General features: G+C 43.9%; 1 long non-coding RNA gene across 1 annotated transcript in view; it reads right to left on the reverse strand.

Moving 5' to 3' along the window:
* Window positions 1-13448: 13448 nt before the first annotated feature.
* Window positions 13449-26189, reverse strand: part of LOC109455986 (uncharacterized) — a 151701-nt gene continuing 138960 nt past the window's right edge. Inside the window, exon 5 of the long non-coding RNA XR_012496258.1 lies at window positions 13449-13986. This is a non-coding gene — a long non-coding RNA (uncharacterized LOC109455986). The remainder of the gene's footprint in view (window positions 13987-26189) is intronic.

The raw sequence follows: 26189 nt of genomic DNA on the forward strand, positions 1-26189 counted from the left end.
ATTTATTGAAACATAATTATGTCTGTATATTTAATAGTAAATTATTATTGTATTTTACAAAAGTGTTGGTTTGTATTGGATTGGAACTTTTAAAAACCGGTCCTGAGCCACATAGCAGAAGTACTGGTGTAGTTGTCCAACCAGAGCTGGAGAAGTCACTGCTACGAGCCTGAACTGGGGACAGTAGCTTCAGGAGGTGAGAGACACTAACTTATACAGTCCCTCAGCACAGTAGGCTCTCAGGGTTAAATATTAACCCTGAACCCATGAACACTGTGTAAAATGTACACACAATTGCAAATACCAAACCTATGAATGGTATTTGCAAATACCATTGGTAAATGCAAATACCAAACCTATGAATTACAAATTGATAAACACACACACACACACCAAAAAAAAACACAAAAAAACAAAACAAAACAAACAAATAAAAAAAACTACATGGTCCATGGGAGACAAGAGAGATTGTTGGTAACTCAAAAGCATGTCAAACAAATAAGGTCTAATGGAAATAGAGATTCTTGGCCTTGAAATATAGAAACCTCAAGAATACATCATCACTGTCTTCAAAAAAAAATCTTAAGGTTATCATAGCAGAAGGTAAGTGAATTCTAAGTATGCTGAGAAGATCCAAATGGTAAAATTACAATGAATAGATAGAAGGTGCAGAAAGGCAGATATTGGCTCAGAAAAGAATTTCTCAACCATCACAGCTGCTCGGCAGTGAAGAGAGCCGCCTCACGTGGCGTGGTAGTGAGCTCCCTGTCACTGCCACTAGTTCGCTAATGGACTGGGCAGCTTTGGAGCTACAGAGGGATTCCTGCACAACGTGGAAGGGCTTGCATCTTATTGGGTTCTATTTTTTCCAGGGACTGTGCTCAACCTTTCATATGTAGCATTTTTATTCTAACCACAGACCATCTGGGAAAGAGGTGTCATTATTCCCACTTTATAAATAAGACATCAGAAGCTCAGGGTGGTTAATTAATGTGCCCGTAAACACACAGAAATGATAGATCTGGCAGCCTCCATGCTCTGACCAGAGCTTGCTACGCTCACCAACTCTGAAAGCCCATGGGTCCATACATTCCAAATTGCTGAAATGTGACGAGAAACCAAAACAGAGAAGAACTGTCTCCAAGACTAAAGTGACCACAAGTTTTTTTCCTTCATGGGTCATGAAGTGCCTTTTGAAGTTACTTTTGGAGTTTGGGGCTCTTCATCATCTGAAGACTTCCAGAGGGCAGCCTGCATACGCTTCTTCTCCTTCCATAGCCTTCCTGCTTCCCATCCCCACGTATCTAGAACTCTTATCAAGCCTAGGACAGACGAGATCTCATTGGTCTCCTGCAGCCATTCTGCCATCACTTCTTCCCCAGGATCTTGCATTTTAAGACAGGTGGCTAGAGACAGTAGTGATTAGTTCAAAGAATGATCTGCAATGGTGGAATTTCTGGCACAGTGAGAAAGATTCTTTTACAGGAAAGACTTTTCTAGCACTCCCAACCGTACCACAGAGGGCACCACTAAGCTCCCTGTGGCAAAGCTGGTCCTGCTTGTAAGTAATGTCAGTACACGCCCCTTTCCACAGTTGTTTGCCCGGGAAGTACAGATTCATTTACTCATGCTTTGGAGAAAGATTTGCAAGTCCTCTTTTGTAAAGAGAAGTCTGGTAAGTGACTTGACTAAGACGGAGCATCACTTCTTTGATCCTCGAAGAAACAGGAAGAAAGGTCCTGAGATTCTGATTCACCACCAATGCCCCACCCAGAGCAAGCCAGCCCTGGTCCTAGAGCAAGCTGGCACTCTTCCATCTGCTCTCCTTCCATTTCTTTTGATTTTGCACACCCTGAGTCATCTCTGCAGATTCCACACAACCAGCTGGGTGGCCAGCGTCCAGCTCTGAGGCGCTCGCCTTGATGGATGTGTGTCCTCTTAAGCATCTGCTCAGGGCACCTGTCTCTCCCCCATGAGAAGGGCCAGCAGGGACTCTCCATCTGCTCTTACCTGTCTTCAGCGCTTGGCCCATTAGGCTGTTAGTAGCAAATCTTTTCTTTTCTCATAATGGAGCTGTCTGATTGTGTAACTGTGTCCATCTACTTCTGACAGCATTTTCAGCTTTGCGTAATCTCCAAACACATGAATAATTTTCACTTGTGCATTTCAATGAGCTTGGAAAACATTCAAGGTTCAGAGGTACAGCTAGAAATATTTCCAGAAAGATGAGTCAAGCAATGTCGGAGGTGACTGGGAAAGAGAAGAAAGGGTCCTGCCACGCCTCTCTTGTGAGCCAACTGTTCTGACGTGCACTTTGGGTCACTGTTTCCAGTTTGCAAATCCTTGGATGTGGAAATGAAACGTCTGCCTCTTTGTTCTGCCTCCCACTTTCTCCTCCTTCTCTTCCTCCGACTTCTCTCTCCTCCAAGTCCCCACCTCCATGCCGAACATTGCCTAATACTCACTGATAACCCACTAAACCCAGCTTACTCTATAAGGAAACTCCCTTTCTGTAATAGTCCAGCATCCCATGCGTTTGCCAGCAGTACGATTGCTTCCTAAGTAAGGATGAAGTCCCCTTCTCCAAGGTGTGACTGGGCAACTGTCAAGAGGGAACCCTTCACCTTTTATCTTGGGGCCATAAGGATGCCTTTAAAAAATGCAAAATTTCCAGAATGTCCAACAAAATTATTTCAATACACCCATCATAACAATACCATCCCAGAGTGTGGCTCAAAACAAATTGAGGCTTTGCCTGTACAACAGCTTCAAGATGTCCCGAAGGTGTCAAAAATGGCAGACGGATCTGACACTCATCAAAGCATTCTGTTAACCAAACCCACAGACTTCATGTTTTTAAGAACATAAAAACTACAAGAATGGTGGTGAACAGTTCATTGACCTTGACTTCAAAAGTGCTGATGACGGGTTGGATAGAAGCAGCTCCCAGACACGATGAAGTACTTACAGCCCTAAGTAACGGGAGCTAACCTTGGTGCAGTGCTTTGCAGAGAGCAGTGATTTGCATTATCTGAGTGCTTTGCAGAGCTCTAGCAAAAGTATTCTGAGGGTGAACAAACAGTAGAAGCTTCACTGGTAACAAGCTGGACAGAGTTCACCTTCCCATGGGCAGCAGGGAACGTGGGCTCTTAGGACCAGATCTGTTCTCTGCTCCTGGCGCTACAGCAAGACTCAACATGATGCCTTCGCTCCTCTGCGTTAGGAGCAGCCCCTGCCTTGCATGCCAGTTCGGTCACCTGAACAGAAGGCTTGAGCTCCCTAAAAGCCAAGACACCCCAAGCTCTCTGCATCTCTGTGGCTCCACACACATCACACTTATTCTCCTTCCTCGTTCTCCGCCTGCCAATCCGGTTCCTCTTTCCCAGGCCCTTCCTGGAACTCCTCCTCTTCTGCCCAGCCCTTTCCTGGGCATGTTTTCCAAACCTCTCTTTCGCCCTCTGCTCTTCTCACTCGGTATACCCTTCCTGGACAACCCTGTCCATTCTCTTGGCTTCAACCCACGCACTGAGGTCTCCCAAATCTGTAATCCAGGGAAGAGCTTTCTCGCAGCACTTCTTCAGTATTCCAGGAACCATTCTACCCCCCACACATCCTGATTTCCTGTTATTTTAGCCCCTTCTGTTAGAATACCGCACAACTTCCTCAATCTTTGGCCTTGAAATTTTGCCTAATCAAAAAGGCAGCATGGTGAGCTGAAAAGTGCATGACCTTGAAGCTGGGCAGGGTTCAAGTTCTACCACTGAATAGCGGTGTCTCTCTGGATCAGTTGTCTCCACATTCATTTTCCTCCTCTGGACAATGAAACCAAAGCAGCAGCAACAACAGTAAAAACAGAAATAACTGGAGACTGCCACGCCCCTCTGACAGTGCCCTTCCCCTCCCCTAGCCCTGGCTGTATGTGCCCCATCAGCCATGCCCAACACCTCTGCATCCTCCTGCTTTTGTCCCACTCATGCCCCTCTCCACCTCATGTGTGCTCTCATCAGGGAAATCTCGTAGGGAAATCTCTTTTCCTACCCCTGAGGAAGCCCAGCGGGAGGCAGGAAGTGCCAATAATAATCAAAAACATCAGATGTTCAACAAGCAGCAAATCCATTTCTCCACTGACTTCTCAAAAAGCTCGTTTCTGAACCCTCTTCTGCTCTCTGCTGCTTGAAGATTGGCACCGCTGCACTGGCTCAAGAGGATGCTAGTGAAGCAGGGGCTTTGGGGGGGGGGGGGTTCCAGAGGGAAAACAGGACACTGCAGGACTGAAGACAACAGAGACGCCCCCAGTGGCTGCACATTCTATCCTTGACTGGAGAGGCGGAGGCTCATAAGTGGACCTCACTGTCCACCTGAAGTCACTTCGGAGGGTAAGGATATCCTACAAGCACCCTAATGGGCCTTAGAAGCACAATAGGAATGGCCGTTGTAACCTTATGGAAGCATTTTAGGTCTCTGCCTTTTCAGTTTGAAGGTATTTTCATTTCTTAATTTTTAACATTCATTGAATGAGTTGGATTGCTTAACTTTTCTTTCTTTTTTCAATTAAAGTTTATTGGGGTGACGATGGTTAGTAAAGTTACATAGGTTTCAGGTGTACAATTCTGTAATTGGACACCTGGATTTCTTAACTTTTCATCAGCTTGTTTTGCCCAATTTCAGGGAACCCCACCCCCCTTCATTCCAGAACTCCATGATTGGATGAATAAAGACATGTTAGTGCCATCCATGGCCCTCATGCCTTCCCAGGGAACAGTCAGTTTCTCCACCATTCTTCATCTTTTCAGTCAGAAGAGCCACACCCCAAGAAAGCACTGTCGCCCTAATTTAACTGGAGCTTAGCACAGTGTCAGGCAACCAGAGCTATTACAGCCAACGTCCCAATATTGTACCTAACTCTGTAGACATCAGCTGAAGCAGTGCTCCCCTACACATAGAAAATGATACCTTTTACATGACTCCCTGGGGTAAACAGATGCTGCTGCTCACAGCTGGAGGTAACTAAGCCACAGCCCTGGAGGGCCCCAGGACCTGCATGGCTACCCCCAAGAATTAAGGGGATCGGTATTTCAGACACACCTGTAATCCATTTGTAGCGTCGCAGCATGCCCTGGCACCCCCGTCGAGAAGCTCTACCTAAAAGGTGGTCTCAGTGCCTGAGAGACCAATAGAATGCTCATTCCTCGAAATAAGATCTTCTCTTCAGAAAGTCCCAAGTCTATTTTTCACCTGAGTGTTAGCTTCGCGGAAATATGTTTCCCATTCAGTAGTCAGTGCTTTGTCAGGCTCAGCAAGGAAGATGGCCTGGTGGCCGCAGTAGAGAATCAGGAGCCATGTGGATTGTGAATTTATGATTCAGCAGCCACAGCTTCTGACTCACTCACGCAAGATGACCTGTGGAAAACCACTGGACTTTGACAGGCCCTAATCAGACGAGCTGGAAAATGATATCAGAATAGGTTTCTGCTGGAAACCAAACACTGTGTGAAAATTGAGACTTCCTGAGCAGATAAATTAAAAGCAAGCTCTACAGGAGTAGCATGACGAAAGCCATATGTTCAACTTCAGCAGATGCAAGACAGAAAATAACCGTAGCCTATAATATCACACAGTGTCACAGTCTATCTAGTACTCCTATAAACTGCTGACCTGTGTCAACAAAGGCAACTGGCAACTGTCCTTTCTGTGTCACAAGCATTAAGTTGTAAAGTCTGTGGAGCCTGAGCCAGGCAGACGTGGGGTGGAGTCCTGGCTCTAACACCTCCTAGCTATATGATGTTGGGCATGTCACCCCACTTCTTTGAGCCTCAGCTGTCTTATCTGTAAGATGGAGATAAATGTATCCTCATAATTATGTCCATCGATACCAAAGCAAAACATTTCTGACAAACATTCAGCAATGATTCGTCACTTTTAAAAAAGCACCAATAAAACAAGGAAAAGATTCTCCTTAATAAGAGTTCAATGGATAAACAGTAGAGGCTAGTCCTCTGAAGCCGAGAGTAAGACATGGATGCCCCCATCACCACCTTAGTTTCACACTGCAGCACAGGGATTCTCAGAAAAAAATAGACAAAAATTAGAAGGGAGAGTTCCAGCTTTGGACCAACATGGAGTAGATGCCTTCTTTTCTATTCCTCTTGTTAAAACACTTTTCACTCCTGCTAAAATGTTTCTCCTAGGCCTCCTGCTAAAAACCAAACAAACAAACAACAACCAAACCCTGGGCATTATATATAAAATAAGCATAAGAACTCTGAAAAGTAGAGAGAAGATTGGCTCGGCACCTTGGAGCACAAGGAACAAAACTATAATGAATTGCTAAGTTCCCTGGGGTTTCTTTTTGCCTCATATATCCCAGACTGGGTGCTGGAGAAGCTAACAACCCAGAAACATCAGTGGAACAAACAAACGACCAAAAATCCAGCTCTCTCTAGTGAAAGGAACAGGAAAGGGACACCTCTAGCAAGACAGAAAAGCTCAGACAATAATCTCTCTGCCCTAGAAAAACACCAGGGAAAAAATCATGGCCACACTCCCACCCCCATCATCAAGGCCAAGTGGGGAACATGGACTGTCACCTTGACCTGGCTGCAACCTGGAGCCCCCACCCATCCACCCATACGTGCTCCACTGCAAGTGTGGCACGAGAGGAGACCACGTGGAAAGCCAGGGCTTTCATCCATGACTGGCTCTAATGAGCACCCTCCCCATGCCCTCAGTGGAGGCCACGTGGAAAGCATGAGCTTTCACCTCCTAACAAGAGGTAATGAGGTGTCCCTTCCCATCCAGCCTACTGGAGAGTCAGGACTTACACCACTGTCCAGCGAGAACATGGAATCCACTGTGTGGTGTTAATGGCGGCCACATGGGGAGTAGAAACAAGGCACCCCTCCTGTCCCCACCAGGGTGGTACCAACAGAGGTCTAGTGGGAAGCTTCAGTTTCTACTCTTACCCAAGGAATAACAAGGTACCCTTTCTCCAGACCCCCACCACACTCCAGGGTGTCAACAGAGGCCACGTGAGGAGCTAGGACTTCCACACCCACCTGAGAGTAATGAGGCAGGACACTCATTTCCCTTCTAGTGTGATGTCAGACACGGCTTGCTAGAACAAACTGAAATAAGATCCAGAGCCTCATAACATAATACTAAAAATGTGCAGGATACAATAAAAAAATTACAGCATACCAAGAACCAGAAAAATCTCAACTTAAGTAAGATAAGACAATCAATAGATGCCAAAACCAAGAAGACACAGATTTTGGAATTATCTGAAAAATATTTTAAAGTGGCCATCATAAAAATACTTTAATGAGTAACTATAAGCACACTTGTAACAAACAATAAAATGCTAACTTTCACAAAGAAGTACATATATAAAGTAGAACCAAATAGATATTTTAGAACTGAAAAATATGACAACTGAAATAGAAACTCAATGGATAGCCTCAATGATGGAATGGCAAAAACCAGAGGAAAGAATCACGGATAGAAGAGTATAAATAGAACAGTAGAAATTAGCCAATCTGAAAAACAGAGAGAAAATAGACTAAAAAATTAACAGAAACTCAGGGACATGTAAATAATAACAAAAGGTCTAACATTTGTATTATCAGAAGGAAAGGGGAAAAAGATATGGTTAAAAAATACTCAAATAAATAATTCTGAAAGCTTCCCAAATTTGACAAAAGATATTAACCTCCAGATTCAAGATTTTTAGAGAATTCCAAACAAGATAACCCAAAGAAATCCACACAAGAGACATCACATTAAAACTTCTGAAAATTAAAAACCAAGAAAATATCTTTAAAGCAGTGAGAGAAAAGCAAAACCTTTCCTATATAGGGAAAAACAATTCACATGACAGTGAATTTCTCATCAGAAATTATGAAGGTCAGAAAGAAATAGAAGAACATTTTTCAAGGGTTGAAAAAAAAAACTGTCAATCCAACTTCTATAGACAGTAAATTTATCTTTCAGGAACTAAGGGGGAATAAAGATATTCTCAGATGAAGAAAAGCTAAGAGAATTTGTTGCCAGCATATCTATACTAAAAGAATGTTTAAAGAAAGTTTTCTAAACAAAAAGGAAATTATTTAAAAAAAAACAAACAGATTTGGGACCATCAGGAAGAAAGAAGGAACAATGGAAAGAGCAAACATATGGGTAAGTACCATAGACTTTCCTTCTCCTCTTGAGTTTTCTAAACATTATCTGATGTGGTTCTCAATGCATGTAGAAGAAATATTTAAGATCATTTTAAGAGGGGAAGGGTAAAGAGAAGTAAGGTGTTTATACTTCACTCAAACTAGCAAATTGTGATGTTATGTATATTTTAATGACTACACCAACCACTAAATATTTTATCCAAAAAGACACATTCATACAATCTATAGAGAAATAAAAATGAAATTCTAAAACAAAAAGTAACCCACAAGAAGGTAAAAAAAAAAAGAGAGAGAGGGAGTGAGAGAGAGGTGAAATATAGAAGGAATAAACAGAAGGCAAAAAATATAAAATGTCAAACTTAAGCCCTAATATATAAATAACTACATTAAGTGTAAATGGCCTAAATACAACAATTAACAGAAAAATGTCAGCAGAGTAGCTAAACAAACAAAATATGACCCAACTAGATGCTGTCTACAACAAATTCACTTCAAATATAAAAAAAGGATGGAAAAAAATATACCATGCAAATCTTAATCAAAAGAAAGCAAGCGGGGCTATATTATTATCAGGTAAATTAGGTGTCAGAGCACAGATAATTTCCAGGGACAGAGAGGGACACTAGAATAATAAAGGGGTCTTCCACCAAGAAAACATAGCAGTTCCATTTATAAATCATTGACATCTTTGTAATTCTGTATCATTTCTTTCCATTTCTCATGTCTCCTTTTGTGTCCTTTTCTAATATCATAATGTTTTCTTCATCTAGGTTATGCTCATTTCTCGATCTGTGACTGCTACAATAATTAATAAACATTTTGAAGGAGATAATTTGACATTATACAAACATACTGTTTTTCCTTAAAGTTTCACCCGCTAATTCTAGCATTAATCTGTATGTTGCCTGCAGCAACTGTTGTGATGGTCTAATGCAGATGTTCTAGTTCCCTCATTCCTCTACATTTATCAACTGGGAATTCTCCTGTGCTTTTTTAAAGCTACACACTAGTCAATTGTAAAGCTGAAAACTAGCTTATCTAAAAGTAACCTAATGATGGCCATTGGATTTGTTTTTGCTTTCATGGACAAAATAATGTATTAATTGTATCCCTGCATACCACAGAATTTGTAGCTCACACTTGTAAAAGCATACCCTAGCATTCATTTTATATCTACAACTGGAAATGCTGAAACAATAAGAATACATTTATATTCTGTTCCATAACGCCAAATTGCCATCCATAAGGACATCATGACAAATTTGATCTAATGGACAAATGGGGAGTCCATTAGAGTGTTAAACTCCAGAATGTGTTAAACTCCAGGACCGGAGAATACACATCATGTCCAAGCACAGAAGCATTTATGAAAATTGATACATATTTGGCCACAATATGTACCAAACAAGCCACAATATACGTCATAGTATTGGTGTCATACAGATCACATTCTCTGATCGGCTTAGATCTCAATGAAGTAAAATGAAACATGCAATAAAAAGACGAGAAATACGCATAGGTTTGAAAATTCAGAAACATGTATCTAAATAACTCATGCGTCAAAGACAAAATAGAGTGTATTTAGAATTGCATGATGAAAAGCATACCATATGCCTCATGGGATGGAGATAAAGCTGTTTCCTAAGAGAGGCTCGAAGCAGGGATAGCCCGCTGAAGTCTCTGACAATCAGAACAGGTATCAGGGAGATTACAGAGGTTAAATAAACAGGATTTAACGATTGCTTTTGTAATAGTCTGTAAACTCAAGCAGAAACAAAGTCAGGCAGAGGCCACCCATCTTAGGTAACTGTATGTCGTCACACATAAAGGGAGGGAAATGTCAAAAAAACTCATTGAGAACACCTCATCCCTCACTTTTGGAAGGAGCTCGAGATTTAGTCTGATGCAGAAATGTGTACATAAAAACAGAAATACAGTCCTGTACCTGATACAAACTCCTGTCCATTGTTGCTAAGGAGTGAGCTCCTCCGTGGGACCACCCTGGAGTCTTGTGTTTTTCAAGGTCCTCTTCTCGTGCCAGGGGCCTCCTGCCCAACACAGGTTTGAATCAGCCCTGCCTACTACCATGGCCTGCCCTTCATGCTCCTCTAAACCAAACATGCCTATTCCAGGACCGTGGCGCAGCTGCCATCAGAGCTCTCCCTGCGGGATTCTCTGCTCCGCTGCTCCCCCAGGGCACAAGGGCGTAGCTTCATGTCTGCCAGGGTAGCCAGGGCTCTGCTGCAGCGCCCCAGCCAGGCCAGGCTTGTGCTGGGCGGATGGGGTGGCAGGTTTGGAGCTGGAGTCCTGCTTCACGCCTCCTCCCCCTCTTGCACTCAGGAGTGGGGCAGTCTAGTCTGGTTCTGGGATAACTTCTCTCCTCAGGTCCCATGCAGGAGGGAGTAGGAAAGAGTTAACAGCCCATTGTCATAGCAATTCAACTTCACTAATCTTTTCTTTTTCAATATCTAATTTTCCATTAATCCCACTAAATATATATTTTCCTTAGACGTGGCAATTTTTATCTCTAGAAGTTGAATTTGGTCTTTTCTATATCTTCAATGTCTCAACTTTTTAAATAAATGGAATATAGCGATAAAAAAAAAGCCCATTGTCATAGGTTCATCACGATGGCTTCTGGCTTCTTCTATTGCTAATCCTTGAGGACCTGTGTTGCTGAGAAAAAGCGAGCCAGGGTCCCACTGCAATTCACACAAAGACAACGACCCTAGCCCAGATATCTCACCCCTGTCTCCCTCCCTAGTCCTCTACTTATGGATTGTGGGGGTGAGGGGGTGGGGGTGTGCTCAGGGTGTAGGTAACAGAAGCAGAGATTGGTTTTGCCATCTCTAAGCCAGCTCTTGCCAGGGAAGCAACAGTGGGTGGGCAGGGGTCTGACTGGTGTTGACAGCCGTCTTTAGAACAGAGTCAGTGGTACCTGAGGGCCCCAGGGCTCCAGGCTCAGAGGTAAAATCCTATAACACACGTACCCAGGAGTCACAGGGTACAATCATCTCTCTCCACGGAGCTGAATCTAGAGTCACGGTTTGTGCCACGTGGGAAATACTGCATGAGCCAGGTGAACATTATATGCAGCCCCACAATGCCCCGAGCTTCAAAGGGTGCCCACACTTGGGGTTTAATGCTCTGCAGTTGCCCTTTTGAAGTCCTTACCAGTTTTATCTGTGGGTTTCTGTAACCTAATGTTATAGGTTGAACTGTGTCCCGCCCCCCAAATGTATATATTGAAGCTGTTACTCCCTCAGAATGTGACCTTATTTGGAAATAAGGCCATCGCAGATGTAATTAGTTAAGTCAAAATGAGGTCATACTGGAATGAGGTGGGCCCTAATCCAACATGTCTGGTGTCCTTATAAAATGAGGAAATTTGGCCACAGAGACAGACACGTACAGAAAAACAACGATGCAAAGACACAGCGATATCACCTTGTATAAGTCAAAGAATATCGGGGACTACCCAGAGCGAGGCGAGGGTCATGCAGCAGGTTCTCCCCACAGCCCTCGAAGGAACCAACCCTGCAGACCCCCTGATCATGCACTTCCAGCTCCAGAACTGAGAGACTTTAAATTTCTGCTGTGCAAGCCACTTGGCTGTGCTTCTTGTTATGGCAAGCGTAGGAAACTAATAGAGTAAGTGAAGTCTAACGGAGCAGAGCAGGGGCTTGGAGCCTCCCACCCTCTCCCTGTCTCCTCCAAATGGAGGGGCAGCTCTGGGCTGCCCCTTCCCTTACCCCATTCATTAACCCCATGCCTCCCTTCTCTCCACGTGAGGAGGGGCAGGGGGGTTCACACATCTCACTCACTGAGTCACAGTGCCCACCCTGGATGAGGGTCGCGCTTGCCCTGCAAGTATCCCCATGCCTTGAAGACAGGGAAATAAAATAGCAAATAAAAAAATCCATAATAGGTTTGAAGAAAGACCATGGAAACAAGAAAAAGCTTTTTCCTGCCTTTTGAACCAGGGTCCCCATATTGTCACCGTGCACAGGACCCCACAAATTATGCAGACAGCTTTGTGGGAGAGAAGAATGAAGTTTTAATGTACTTAGAGAGGCAAATGCAGAAAACAGAGGGAAGAAGCACTGACAGTTTGGACGACCCTGGTTCTAGCTGTTCCTGAAGCCCAAGTACAAGGCCTTGAGGTTTCTCTGAGACCCACCAGAATCCTTAAACTACATCCCCTCATTTATGTAAATGACTTTGAGTTTGTCACTCCATAACCTACACCCAAAATAATCCTAGCTAATAGCATGGATGCTATATGAATTTGAGTCCTCAAAATTTGAAATAGCCCGAAATTTTTAAAAATTAACTTAGTACACAAATGTTGAAATAATGTGAATCCTCCAACTGTTTTTGAAAACTCTTCTGGGATCGCATCATTTCCAAACTAACTGGCTGAATGAGTTACGCCTATAAACTATGTTTCATATTAAGATTGCATTAGAACTATTCTAGCTGTTAAGTAGAACAACCCATCTTTTAATAATATCCTGAAAACCATGTTCTATTGGCACTCACAACTTGCGTGGTTTCTTTAACATTTACTGTTATTATAACTTCAAATCTTTTTTATATCTTATAGCATTATCATACAGGCATTTGTTATGTGATAATAGTAGCAACAATAATACTGTGGAACAGAAATGAGAGGCAATCACATCCCAGGAAGAAAACCAGACCTGGATAACTGTTTGCCACCCTTCTAATTTATCAGCATCATGACAACGATTATAGAGGATGTTAGGGAGGGGAAAGCAGCACTGAGGCAGTCGCACCTTTAAGTATATATATACATAAATATACAACAAAACAGTTACATATATCCAAGGATAGGGAAATTTGCTGCTGACATGGCTGCCTAGGAATGTCATATAATATGCCCCAGACTCCAAAAGTTGAAATTTACACACTTCAAGAATGCATTCTCCCCACCTTATACTCTCTAATAGTTTTATTTATCAAAGAGTTATTTATAGGAAAATTAGTCTGGAATTAGGTAAGATTTGAATTAGGCAAGGCCTTCGGGAATGCGCTCTCACATACAATGTGGCCACTCTGAGCCGCCTCCTCCTTGGCATGGGGACCCAAGCCTAAGGCCATCCCAGGAGAGTGTGTCTGGGACAGGCTCTCCGAGCTTCTTGGCTTGTCATCAAAGCCTGTCAGAGGCAGCCCCCCCAACCCCCATCCCAGCCTCGCAAAGGCAAAGCTGAGAAAACATCCTCCCAGGATCTGAGTGGTGGCCAACACTCAGAGCCCCATCTCACACCAGAACAGCTTCCAAGGAGTGAGAGGCGGCGCTGGGCGGGAGGACCAGCTCTCAGCATCCTCCCACACATCGCAGATGCCCAGAGCCCGGGTCTGAGGCAGGGTCAGTGGGCAAGCTCCTCCTGTTTTCTTTCCTTGTCGCGTGAAAGCAGCAATGTCATCACACGAAAAGCCTCTTGGAAGAAACCCATCTTCCCCCTACAATGAGCAGATGCCACACAGACTTGGTGCATCATTTGTAAATGATTTCAAAGTTTATTTGTCTACTCCAAGGAGATTACTGGAATCTCCAACTGCATTTTATTGTAATTGTTTCCACGTTGCATAGGAAGTTCTTGCAGCCACAGCAATCACCTCTGATGTACAATTAGAGACTAAGAAGCTGCACCCCTGCTGAACACAGCCTCTGTAGCGGGGCTGCTACCCGTCAAGCCTGCAGACTTCCGTTATGACTCCAATTCAACAAAAACATATGGAGAGTTTACCAAGACTCTGCTGAGTGCCGAGCAGGGTCTCAGCCCTGTAGAGGAAACAGAAAGCACATGAGACATTTTCTCTGCCTTCAACATGCTAATATTCTACCATTTCAGCTTTCATACTTCTGTGGTATAGAATTCTACCTTCAAATGACTCTCAACATAGTCCTACACAGATCGCTGTATAAAATAGCAAAATACACAACTGTGCTGTTGAAATGACAGGGCACAATCCCAGTAATCTCCTCCTTGCACCCCCCCCAACCTCCTCTGTGGAGGCAGGACCTCCGAAAGACCCCTCGTGAGAACAGTATGCAAATCCAGAACTCATAAATTTTAAATAACTCCTAAAAGATGCAAAACCGTGGCAAGCTTAACAAAAATAAAATGCCCCAAAAGAGTTGGAGCAAAAATCAACTAACTAATAAAATGAGAATCTTAAGGGCAGGATTGTTCAACTCTGAATGGTGCAGCTCCAGGAACATTCAGGTAGCCTGGTGAAGGTAAGCCACCATGAGGACCAAAGGGAATCTTCCTCCTCTCTTTTTGGCCAAGCCCTTCATGAATAATTTTGCACCAAACATGCCTTCCCTTACTCAGAAAAGGGAATGGACAAGTATTTTGTAATCTTTTACCCAGCATTCCTTCCTTCCTCCTTCTGAGTTCTATCTATCCTGGCACCACTTTCTCCTCTCCATCTTTACTCATTCCCTAAGTGATCTCATCCTGCCCTTGGTTTTAATAACATCTGTCTGCTGTCGACTCTATTCCCAGCCCTGCCCTCTCCCCTGAATTCTGGACACATGTGTCTATTTGACACTTCACCTGATTTTCTCCTAGGAATAGTAAACTTGGGGAATCCAACACAGAAAACTGGATTTTCCACCCTTCCCCTCCTCCAGTCTTCCCTTTCTTGTTAACTGTCCACTCTGCTCAAAACATAAGTCCCGTTGTCATGCGTGATTTCCTTCCCCACGTCCAATCCATCTCCAGTGCTGCCTGCCCTGCTTCCAGTCTTATCCAGACCCGTCGTCACTCGCCCGCTGGTCCACGCCACCATCATCTCTCACCCGGACACTGGCGCAGCCTCCTGACTGCTCTCCTGCTTCCACTCTTACCTCCCGATAGTCTATTCCCTTCACAGCAGCCAGAATGACCTTTGGACAACATCCGTTTCTTAAAAGAGCAGCGAGTTCTCCCTGACTGCACTCCCCATGCAACTTGGCTGTGTCCCTCTCTCCCTCACCTTAGCAAGCTCAAGCCACATTTCTTCCTCAAACACACAGAGCTCGTTTCTGCCTTGAGGCTGACACACCAGGTGCTCTGTCCACCTGGAAGGCTCTTGCCCCATCATTTATTCATGGTTGACTCTATCTTGGCATTTAGGTCTCAGCTTCAAGGTGGTCTGTTTGACGATGCTGTTTCTGACCATCTCTGGTCACCCTCTCAGACATCTCCTTATTTTATATTAAATATAGCACTTGCCACAGCCAATATTTTGTTTCATTATCTTCTGCTATTAGTAGGATATAAGCTCCATGAGGACAGAGAATTCTTCTGTCTTGGCTACTGCTATAACCCCAAGGCTTAGAACTGTGCCTGGCCCATAAACGACAATAAACGGCCACTAAGTAAATGGATGAGTGAACAGTAAATGTCTCCCATCTCTTTGGAAAACTGCTGGTCCCACAGCCTTGTAATTAGGGTGGACCTGTCAATCACAGTAACCGTGAACCCTAGCCATGGCAATGGGTTCAAGGTCTGGGCATGTGAACCAAGCAGGGTAAATGAGAGTTGCCCAGGAGTGCTGTGTACATGGATGCTGATAAACAGAAACTTCTCTCCAGGCTGGGATGACGTAAGTCTGCAACCATCTAAGGCCACATCCTTGTCCCCAATCTGTACTGTGTGCCACGCACTGCCCTAAAGGTCTGCATACATTGCAAACGTAAACCTCACAACAACCGATGAGAGGATTCCCATTGTTATCATGGTGTTTGAAACTGAGGTCCAGAGAGGTCAATTCACTTGCTCTAGGCTGGCTCCAGAGCTATGGTCTTAACCACTGTGCTTTACTACCTCTGACAGCAGGAAAGTATGAGGCCAGCCCAGGCAGAAAGGAGAGTCAAGAAATTGAAGAGAGGGCCCTGGTGGCTGTCTTGGTCCCAGACCAGTTGTGCCTGTGGCCTGTTTCACCTCTGGATTTTCTAATCCCAAGAGTGAACAAATTCTCCCGGGTGCCTGTCGCTTGCAACTGGAAGGATCCTGACAAAGAAGAGAACATCACAGAAAGGGCTGGCGCTTCAGAGAAGCACCACAGAACTGGCTACACACTGAGCACGTGCATCTATTGGTTGCAAAGAGAAATTAAGCTTTTTGTTTTCAAATTGTACAATCACCTGGGTTTTCAACTGACCAAATAAGAATTGAACAGCTGTTTCATACCCTGTCCTATCCTGCATCCTATAAGGCGTGCAGAGATACTTAAGACATAATGTCAAGTATACGTCCAAGATACTACGTCGTCTGAATCCCCTCATCACTCAATTTCCTTCTGAAACGATGAAACCAGTGTTATGAGAAAAGTCTACACCAGCCACACACCAAACTGAATCCTTGAGGCAACTGTGCAGGGGGTTGTGGAGGCAGGAATAGAAACAAGAGATTTCCTGTGTACACCATCGCCGGCCAGGAGCAATGGAGCGGGTGGAGTGTCACATTGCCTCTGTCCCCTCCCAGCCTTGATCAGAACATGAACTAGAGATGCGAAGAAGTGACCAAGTAGCTGGTGAGGAAGAGGACTCTTCCAGCTCTGACGCTCAGGCTGTCCTCACAGCCTGCTGCGTACAGCAGGAGCTGGACCCAGGACTCACAAACCTGTTGGACAGGGATTTGCTCAAGCCGCCGGCTCTAGACTTCCAGACAGCAGACTGTCATTTTGCTCCTGAGCAGAAGTGAGATTCCCATGCAGATGGCCATGCGCCTGTGGCTTCAGTCCCCTCTCACACTAACTATTAAACTCTCAGTGGACAAGGAGAAACTTCAGTAGTCTTTCTGCCTGGGATTGAACGTGACCTCTGTCAGAGAACAATGTTCAGACATATTAATAACACTCAGCATCACAAAAGAGAAGCTCCAGCGTATCAATGTGGCACAGTTACCTGGCAGCCCCCATGCCCTCTCTGCTCAAAATACAGAGAACAGTAGCGAGAATACAAAAGGTGACCACAAATTTGTAGCAACAGACAAGGAAGAAAATCAGAAATATGTCTATGAATGTATAAATACACGTGTAAGGGGGCATACATGGATGGCCTGAATGTAAAAGCTGCTCTTTTCTGGATGTATTTCATATTTGTCAAATTCTTAATTTGAATGTTCTCTTGTTTATTTAAAAAACATAAACTCAAAGAGACTAGGATGAAGTTTTCACAGTGCCTGGTACAGGACTAGGCACATTAGAGATGCTTCAGGATGATTTATTGGTTTGGGCCCCTACCATTTTGGAATGTTGAGCAATTGATGCTGGTGAGTTACCTAAACACCTGCCTGAAATCTTGAGGAGTGTCTGGGTTGTTTCTGTCATCTTAAGACTGAGTTACATTTCATTTCCTGGCTAGAGACCTCCTCACCCTTCAGCCTGCAGTGACTCACGAAAGTTTGACCCCAGTAGCCCGGCTAGTGCCATTCATCCGGCCCATCCCAGAGTGCCCTGCGGAGATTTATGCATCTTTCCCCAATAAATTGCAAACACTTTAAAGGGAAAAGCAGTTTTTTAGAAAGGAAACACCTTTCATTATGCTTTTGCATTTTTTTCTGATTACAAAAACAATAATCCTCAAAGAAAATAATTACAAATCACTTGCCATTTTATTACCCAGAGATAACCCCATAAACATTTTGGTGAATAGCCTTTTCAATCTTTGTTCTGTGCATGTGTATTCTCCTTTTCTAAAAGTGGGATCATACTAGAAATAACATTGTATAACTTCATTTTTACTTAGAAGTTTACCGGGGTATTTGCACTGGCAAATGGAGTTCTCTGTCACCTTAGATCTGATTATCACCCTCATTTCACTAATCGGAAACTGAGGCTCAGGAAGGTGACTCTTTCTGCCCACAGTTCCATGGTTACTACAGAATGTCAGAGCTGAGATTTAAATCCAAATCTCCCAAGGTCAAGTCCAGTACTCTTTTTACTCCCACAAAGTCACTATGATAATTCTCAATCAGAAAGCCAAGAACGCTACGGACGAGGGTTTTAGCAGCTCTGGGCCCTCAGGACTTACACAATTCTGTCAGAACCCAAAAGTTTAAGAGCCAGCACTATTATTGGACAATGTGCTGGAATGCTGGGTAAGCACTTCAATTGTTCAAGCTGCCAAGAGATATGGGAATCAGGACCCGGGAAGAAGTTAAAAACCAAACCAAGCTTGGATTTAAGTTTATGAGGGAAATCCCCTCTGTCATCTTGAGGGGAAGAAAAAACGCTTGTGTGCTATAGTGTGAGGTCAGTGGTGCATTCTGCACTGCCTTTCCCAGGGAACCGGAGCCAGCATCTTTGGTTTCCTGTTACCCCAGCAACAGAAACCATGAAGATGAGGTCTTCTAGGGGGCTGATTTTGAGACAAAGAAGAGAACCTTTGAGTCTAGAGGATGTACGCTATGAGGTTAAAAACTTAGCAAGCAGAAGTAGCTCTCTATATACCCGGATAGAAGACGTACCAAGAAAGACCTCTAGACCCCACAATCTATTATCAGCCTTTAAGAAACCCTCCTTTAATCTCTCATCTTGATATTCAACAGTAATAATAATAATACACTTTATAATTATTGCTAATAGCATGTGAAGTATTTTTCATGTGCTAAAATCTTTACATATCCTATCCTCATTCAATCCTCAAAACAACCAAAGAGGTAAGAATTATTTTAATTCCCATTTTACAAAAGAAGGAACCAAGTCTTAGAGAGGTGTGCCCAAGGCCACACCCTTAGTATCTACAATTAGTATCAGCACCTAAGTTTGCTTTCCTTATCATTATTTGTGGGAGAAATCACCCACCTACACCACCCCAACCTTGAACTCTCCTGTTACCACTGGACAGCCATGGGGAAGACATTGCCTCCTGACTCAGTTGTGCAGCTGTGCCACATTAGAACATACATGTTGTGATATTTCATAGGTTGGCTTTTGTACTAGGAAACCAATGGGCCATTAAAGACTCAAATTCAGGGAACTCTGGCATACTTAAGATTTTCTATCCAGGGACCCTAAAATACTTTAAAAGATTGTTATGCATGGTATCATTCAAGATGTTTATTAAAACCACAGAACTAGAAGTACTCTTAAAAATCCTCTAGTCCAACCCTTTTGTTTGACAGATGAGGAACGGAGCCCCAGCCCTCTCCCTGGGAGTGTCAGGGGCTGTGATTCTCATGTATGACAATCCCATAAGGATGACACTCAGAGAAACAATGGAAATTTCACCCGGGTCCAGCAGACTTTTATCATCCATCATTGGGGGAGTGGATATTATGTCTGGCAAAATGCCCTCTGATTTTTTTTTGTTTTCACACAACAGTACCAAAAAGCTAATTAATTCCATGCTTACTCTTTTCTGGGAGGAGGAATAAAAGCTCTGAGAACTTTATGGAGGAGGGAGGGCAACTGTGAGTTAGTAATGAGCAGTGACCCAGAAGTGGGTGGGATGGACAACAATTTATGCCTCCAGATTTCAGAGACACAGGGTGGGGAGGGTGGGGGCGGGGTCCTTCCCACTCCTGTGGAGAATCAGAAGTGCTTTAACCCCAAAGATTAGTGATCTTAAGAGACTGGCAAGGTCATCTCTGAAACAGAAATTGGTGTCCTCACCTTCGTCAGTATCAGTGCTGGCAGCCACAAACCACCCTCAGATGGTTCTGAAGGCAACAGTCAAGGAATGAAAGAAAAGAACTGGTCAGATGTCACTGGAGAATGTTGCTGAGAAAAATCGACGTGATTTGAGGAGACTTAATTCCTGATTGACAAAGTTTGGAAAGGGAGTGAGGATTAGAGCTCTTTCGATTTAGACTTAAATGTGGAATCGGGACTATTTTAATCCATCCATTACTAAAGGTAACATGCCATTTATCCAGCTTCTCCAGAGCACAGCAGAAAGGTTTGGCTTTTTATAGGAGTGGTAGCACATGTATTTTCTCTGTATGACAGGAGGCAAGTTTGTCAGTGGGGCTCTTTGGGAGATGTTCAGAGGTGAGAGAAGGCATGAAATTTGAGATTTGTGGACGTTAATTTAAAGAGAGTACAATCAACACAGCTATGATGTGATTTTTTTTTCTGCAGCAGTGTCCAGATGTTCACATACGACTCAGTGTAAGTGGACAGATGGGTTTAACCAAGTTGGGAATTTCTGAGCAAGTGTGATATAGAGGGAAAGGGGGAAAGGAGGTAAGAACTTTGCAAGGGAGTGGATGTGGTGCTGGTCAAGGAACCAGAGCTTGGTCAGGAGGGAATCGAGGCCATGAGGAAGGCAGGAGTCGTGAGGAAGGATCAGGGTGGATGGACGGGGCATGTCAGGAGGTCAGACAGTGACTGAAGTCACTAGAGGGTAGAATAAATTAAATGCAAGTCTGAGGATTGAATCACTTATCTAGAGCGAGACCTCAGAGCTCCTGGTGTGGAGCATCCAGCCGCAGAACGATGGTCCATGAACGCAGAGATCCTGCAAAGCATTAGAGGTGAAGGTGAAGCATTGAAAGAAAAATCTACCTTTCTAATGGTGAAACCTTTCTAATGGACCTCCAGTGCTGTCCTCCCTGCAGTCCGCCAGACGAGGCTGTAACTCAAAGAAATGCATGAAGAATGTCAGTTTCACTTTCTGTCTGATGTGTAAAAGAAGGTTTTTTTCCCCAACAAATATTTGTTGCTAAAAATGTCCTTCATAAGCCTTCTGTCATGATTTTGCAACTCAAGAAAACTTGTGGTCTGACGAATTTTAACCTTCACAAACCTACAAATTGCAGAGTGTTTTGGTCTGTGCTAGAAGCTTGGGCTGTCCGCAAACCACTCCTAAAACCTCAATGGTCCCAAGAAGCTCATCCAGTGCCTTCCTTTCTCCTCCAATGGGGACTTTTCCATAACCAAGCTCTGATAATTCTCCTATGCTCTGATCAAGCCTTCTCCAAATCCATCCCCACAGCTCAGCCTGCACTATGTGGGTAGATGTTAAACTCTTCCCATGTATCAGGCCTTTGCGGTGACACTAACATGTAAGACCCTGTGCTTCGCTGCAGCCCACTCAGCTTGAACAGGCAGGCAAAACACATACATGGAACAGAACTGCCCACTTGGGGCAGAATGGGAGACAGTGTGAGTCTTTATGGCGAAAGAAGGGAGTTGGGAGAGAATCAAAGAACTCTTTCTCTCCCTTCCATCTTCTCCCTGCTGAAGTCAACATCCTCCTCTACCCACCCATTATTTTCTCCTCCCCAAGTTCTGAGATGCAAGACCAAGGGCATCATGTTCCCCTAATGCTCTAAGATTTTTCTCAGAGCCATTCAGTCATTATCAGTGGGAATAATTCAGCGGAAAGCGCAAGGGTTTGGCTTCCATGATAAGCTCTAGAAGGTTCTTCTGTTTCTTTATAGCCCAACTACACAAACAACGAACAGGCAGCATTAGTAGCACAGCAATTAAAGGAGGCCTATGAAGTACCTTCCTCCTTCCAGCAGCAGTACTGGAGGCTTTCCCAGTGGATATTGTTGCTAATATTCACAAGCACTTTGAAAGGTGGATATAATTTGCCCTATTGTACAAATGATGAAACAGACATTTGGAAACCAAACTAAACGCGTCCTGGATCTCACAGTTATCAAGTGAGGAAGCTGAGACTGGACTCTCAGAGGCTGACTCCTGTATCATCTTAGCACGCTGCCTCTGGTGAAATGGGGCTGGGGGAAAGGAGAAGAAAACTTGCGGTTTCTTTGAACACAGAACACATAATTTGGGGATGTTCTCCAGGATGTTCTCCCTGAATCCACATCAAGCAGCTTTGAATGCTTGCCGTGTATGAATTATTCTTGGGCCCTTTCTGATTTGTCGTGCCACAGCGGAGGCGGACCCGCAGCAATATTTAGTTTAAATGAATGCCAGACCAGGCTGTAACTCAAAGAAATGCATGAAGAATATCAGTTTCACTTTCTGTCTTATGTTTAAAACAAGGCTTTCCCCCCCACCACCCAACAAATATTTGCTGCTGAAGACATCCTTCACAAGTCCCCAGTCAAGATTTTGCAACTCAAGAAACCATGTGGTCTGACGAATTTTAACATTCACAAACCTCCAAAGTGCTGAGTGTTTCGTCCTAAACCATATGAAAATTAAATATTCAGTTTGAAATTATTTGTCAACTGTCTTTGTGGGTTTCCTACCTTCTTTTAACTATCTTCAAAATTAAGAAATGTGATTTTTAGATTAATAACCATTAGCTGAGCTTTTTTTAGAGTTTTATATACTAGGCTTAAATTATTTTAATAATATTGTATTCTTCCATAAACATTTCGTTTTGAGGTTAAATTACTTACCAAATCTCATGCAATGCACTTGGGACCATTTGTTACCAGTTCAGAAGCATTGCCTGGGGTGGGAAAGCCAGTCAGGTCAGAGGAACCCACAGCTGGGACAGTTAAACCAGGAGCTTGAGCCAGAAGGAATTCTGCGTTTTGGATGGTCATTATTCGAGGTTAGGTGACTTTTTTGCTTTCAGATCTGTCCCTCCCTTTTATTCTCCAGCAGCTTGCAGGAGGGATCTGCTCCTGTGAGGAGGGTCTTAGAATGGAGGGCAGATGCTCAGGCCTGGCTCAAAGGATCCAGGTGTGAGCCCTACAAAGAGGCTGAAGCCGACGTTGATCTTTCCCCTCAAACTTGGGGCACGTGGGCTCCAGTAGGGGTCAATAAGAGACGCGCAGTGGGTTAATGCGAAACGGGTTATACGCAGTAAGAGGCGTACGGTGGGAGATGCGCAGTGGGAGAGAACACTGCGAGAATTAGCAGCTGCGATACAGCCAGAAGCAACACCCTTGGCAAAGATGCCCACGGCCGTCCGGTGACCGCAGGTGTAGCCCCCCATCCTCAGTCTTCTCCCTCCCTCACTCCCGCAGAAGGTTCGTCACTCATAGGCCACGAAAGCACCACCTGCGAGGTCATGTGTGACTTCCCTGGGATCTCTCAGAAATACTTGGGGAAGTGCAAGGGGTCCCGGGTTATGAAGTAAGCAGAACCAGTGAGATTTGAATTGCAGTGGGGTTGTAGCCAACTTACTCAGTTGTAGGATTCCAAGTTGGACCATAAGGTGACAATCAGCATAGTCAAAACTATTCTTAAATATTCCTTAAATTGCCCATAAAGTACTCTATATATACAAGGTCATTTGCTGTTTTTAAAAAGTTTGAATAGCAAATATACATACATATAATTATATATATATACATATATATAAATATATACACAGATTTTACAGTGCATTCACCATATAATAAATAATATGCCTGCAGAATTTTTAGCGATACAAAAAGAAGCTCATCATTAAATGAAGGTTAGATGTGTGCATGAAATAGCTCCCATGGCCCTGATATGGTGACTCCCATTACATCACAATATGGTGAGCTGTGGAAATACAGATTTCAGTAGAAGCAGATCTGACTCTAGAAACCAAATCCTCTCACTGTGCTAAATTTTAAACATGAAAATCCCAACCTGCAAGTTTTGCGTTTCAAAGATTTAGTGTGCAAAGTCAAGTCCTCTGTCTCTTCTCTTCCTTCATGACGTTATAGCCTCCGGTGGGGGTGCAGTGCAGACAGCAGTGGGCATGTGGTATGTGGGCAAAGAGTGGGGTTGAGAACACCAAGCGTCAGCACAATTCTGCTGGCTGTGGGGACTGGAAATGAAGTGTGGGAATACCTACGAAGAGGCCTCACCATTTGCCCAGGTGCTGAATCTCTTTCCAGAATCCCTCACCACATGTGCCTTCCTTTGGGTCTGTACCTCTGCCCTGATTTCCACCTCCAACTCCACAGAGGTGGCATGTGAGCTGGGTCATAAAGAGAGGGCACCAATGAGTGTGCAGAGGTGCAGACATGGGCATTCTGTGGAGCAGAAGAAAAAGACCCACAGGACGTATCACTGACATGTTAGTACCTGCACCTTGAAATGAAAACTGTGGCAACCCTCGATTTTTGCCACACGTCAATACAAAGCCTTTCCAAAATTCCTGCAAACAGGGGGACTGGGTGGAGTAAGGAAGGTTATTCATTCGTGGTGGGCTATGGCGTGACAAGTGTGATGGAGACTCAGGCAAGCAAGATGCTTTATTCACTTCTAAATTCTAATTTCCCTCCCAAGCCCAATTCATTTCTTACCCTTTAGTTTCCTTAGATTGTGAGTCTACTTAGGGGGAATATAATTAGAAAAGAGAGGAAGATAAATTGAAGCAAAAGGCAGCAAAGACAGAGATTTCTCATTGAAGCGTAGGTTCAGCACTTCTGTGATGGTCTTCCCAAAATCCCTAGTCCCACTTTAATCATAAGAAAAACATCTGAGAACCCCTCTGTGAGGAACAGTCTACAAAATTCTTGACCAATACTCCCTAAAACTGTCTCAAGGTCATGGACAACGAGGGAACACTGAGAAACTGTCACAGATGGGATGAGACTAAAGAGACAGGAGTACTGAGTGTGATGTGGGGCCCTGGAAAGAAAAGGGACATGAGCCAGAAGCACTGCTGAAATCCAGATAGTCTGTAGTTTAGGCAACAGTAACAACTGAACAATGTTAATTCAGTTTTGACAAATGTACCAACCATTGTTACATAAGATATTAATAGTAGGGGGACTCAGTGAAGCGTATACAAGAACGCTCTATAGTATCCTGGCAAGTTTTCTGTAACTCTAAAATTATTCCAAAAGAAAAAGTTTATGAAAAATAAGGTAGCTTTACGAGAATCAAAGGATAAAATAAACACGAGCCTTAAAATATAGGAGAGAGACAGAGAGAGGAAGAGAGAGAGACAGAGAGAGCGAGACAGAGAGAGAGAGTCATATGAGACTTGTGTAGAAGGGACCAGCAGCATATGTTTTGGAGTTCATTGACAAAGTCCCACATAAGCTGCTGTACTGGCAAACAGATCTGAATAGCTTAAATAGAATTTTCCCTAAGTATCTTGCACATGAATATTATTTTATATCTACGGGTAAATTGTGGTCCCTAAGCGGTAGTATAATAGTAGCTCACGTTTACTGTAAGATTATATGCCTCAGGAACTGCACTCAGAGCTTTAAAGGTATGACCTCTTTTAAACCTCACAACCATCCTATGACCAAGAGGCTATTATGGTCCACAGAAAGGATGACGGGGTCACAGTCACTTTAAGTAACTTACTTAAAGCCTACACGGCTAAGAAGAGGCGGAGCTGGGATTTGAATTAAGTTCATTGGTACCGGAGTCATATGCACCATGGTGCTCTTCTGTTTCTTAAAGGACCATCACCTTCGAGGATCTGAGCTCCTTCTACGTCCCAGGCCCTCAGCAAGGCCAAGGATACAATGAGACGCAAAACTGTCATGGCATGTTAGGTATTTACAGTCTTTGTTTCATTTGCTCCTCATCACAATTCTGGGAGACAAGCACGAATGCTCATTTTATTCCCGCGTTGCAAAAAGATAAGTGAGACTCAGAAAAGTTAAGCAACTTATCACAGGCTAATGATGGGGAACTGGGTGGGGCCAGGACAGCCACTGAATTCCCTTAGCTCCCAGCTCTCTGCACTTTCCACTCTTGCAGTCCGGTCGATTACTAATGCAGTCCACCCATGCCTGCCAAGCACAAACCCACTCTATCTTTAGGCCTTATTGAAATCTCCTAGTGAAGATGGTTTGAGTAGGACTTGAACCTACAGAAGGAGCCGCCCATGAATAAGTGAAAATCTGACTTGCAAAGGCAAGCCTGGGGACCAAGGAGGCTGAGCTACTGGGAACTGTGATGGGAGCCCTCCGAGAAGGAGGCTGAGGTCCTGATGAAGTGAAATGAGTTCCTGGTGGGACTTTTACATCATTCCAGTCTGCACAGATGAGCATAAATCTGCTTCCTGTGTCATGTTCATCAAAAGCCTTCCCCACCAAACAAATGAGACACTGGACCCCCAATGCTGAGCGTGCCTCCCCTCAGCCTTTTTAAAGTTTTGTTTGGCAAAGAGTC

This window comes from Rhinolophus sinicus, linkage group LG05 (genome assembly GCF_036562045.2).
Source record: "Rhinolophus sinicus isolate RSC01 linkage group LG05, ASM3656204v1, whole genome shotgun sequence".
Lineage (NCBI taxonomy): Eukaryota > Metazoa > Chordata > Mammalia > Chiroptera > Rhinolophidae > Rhinolophus > Rhinolophus sinicus.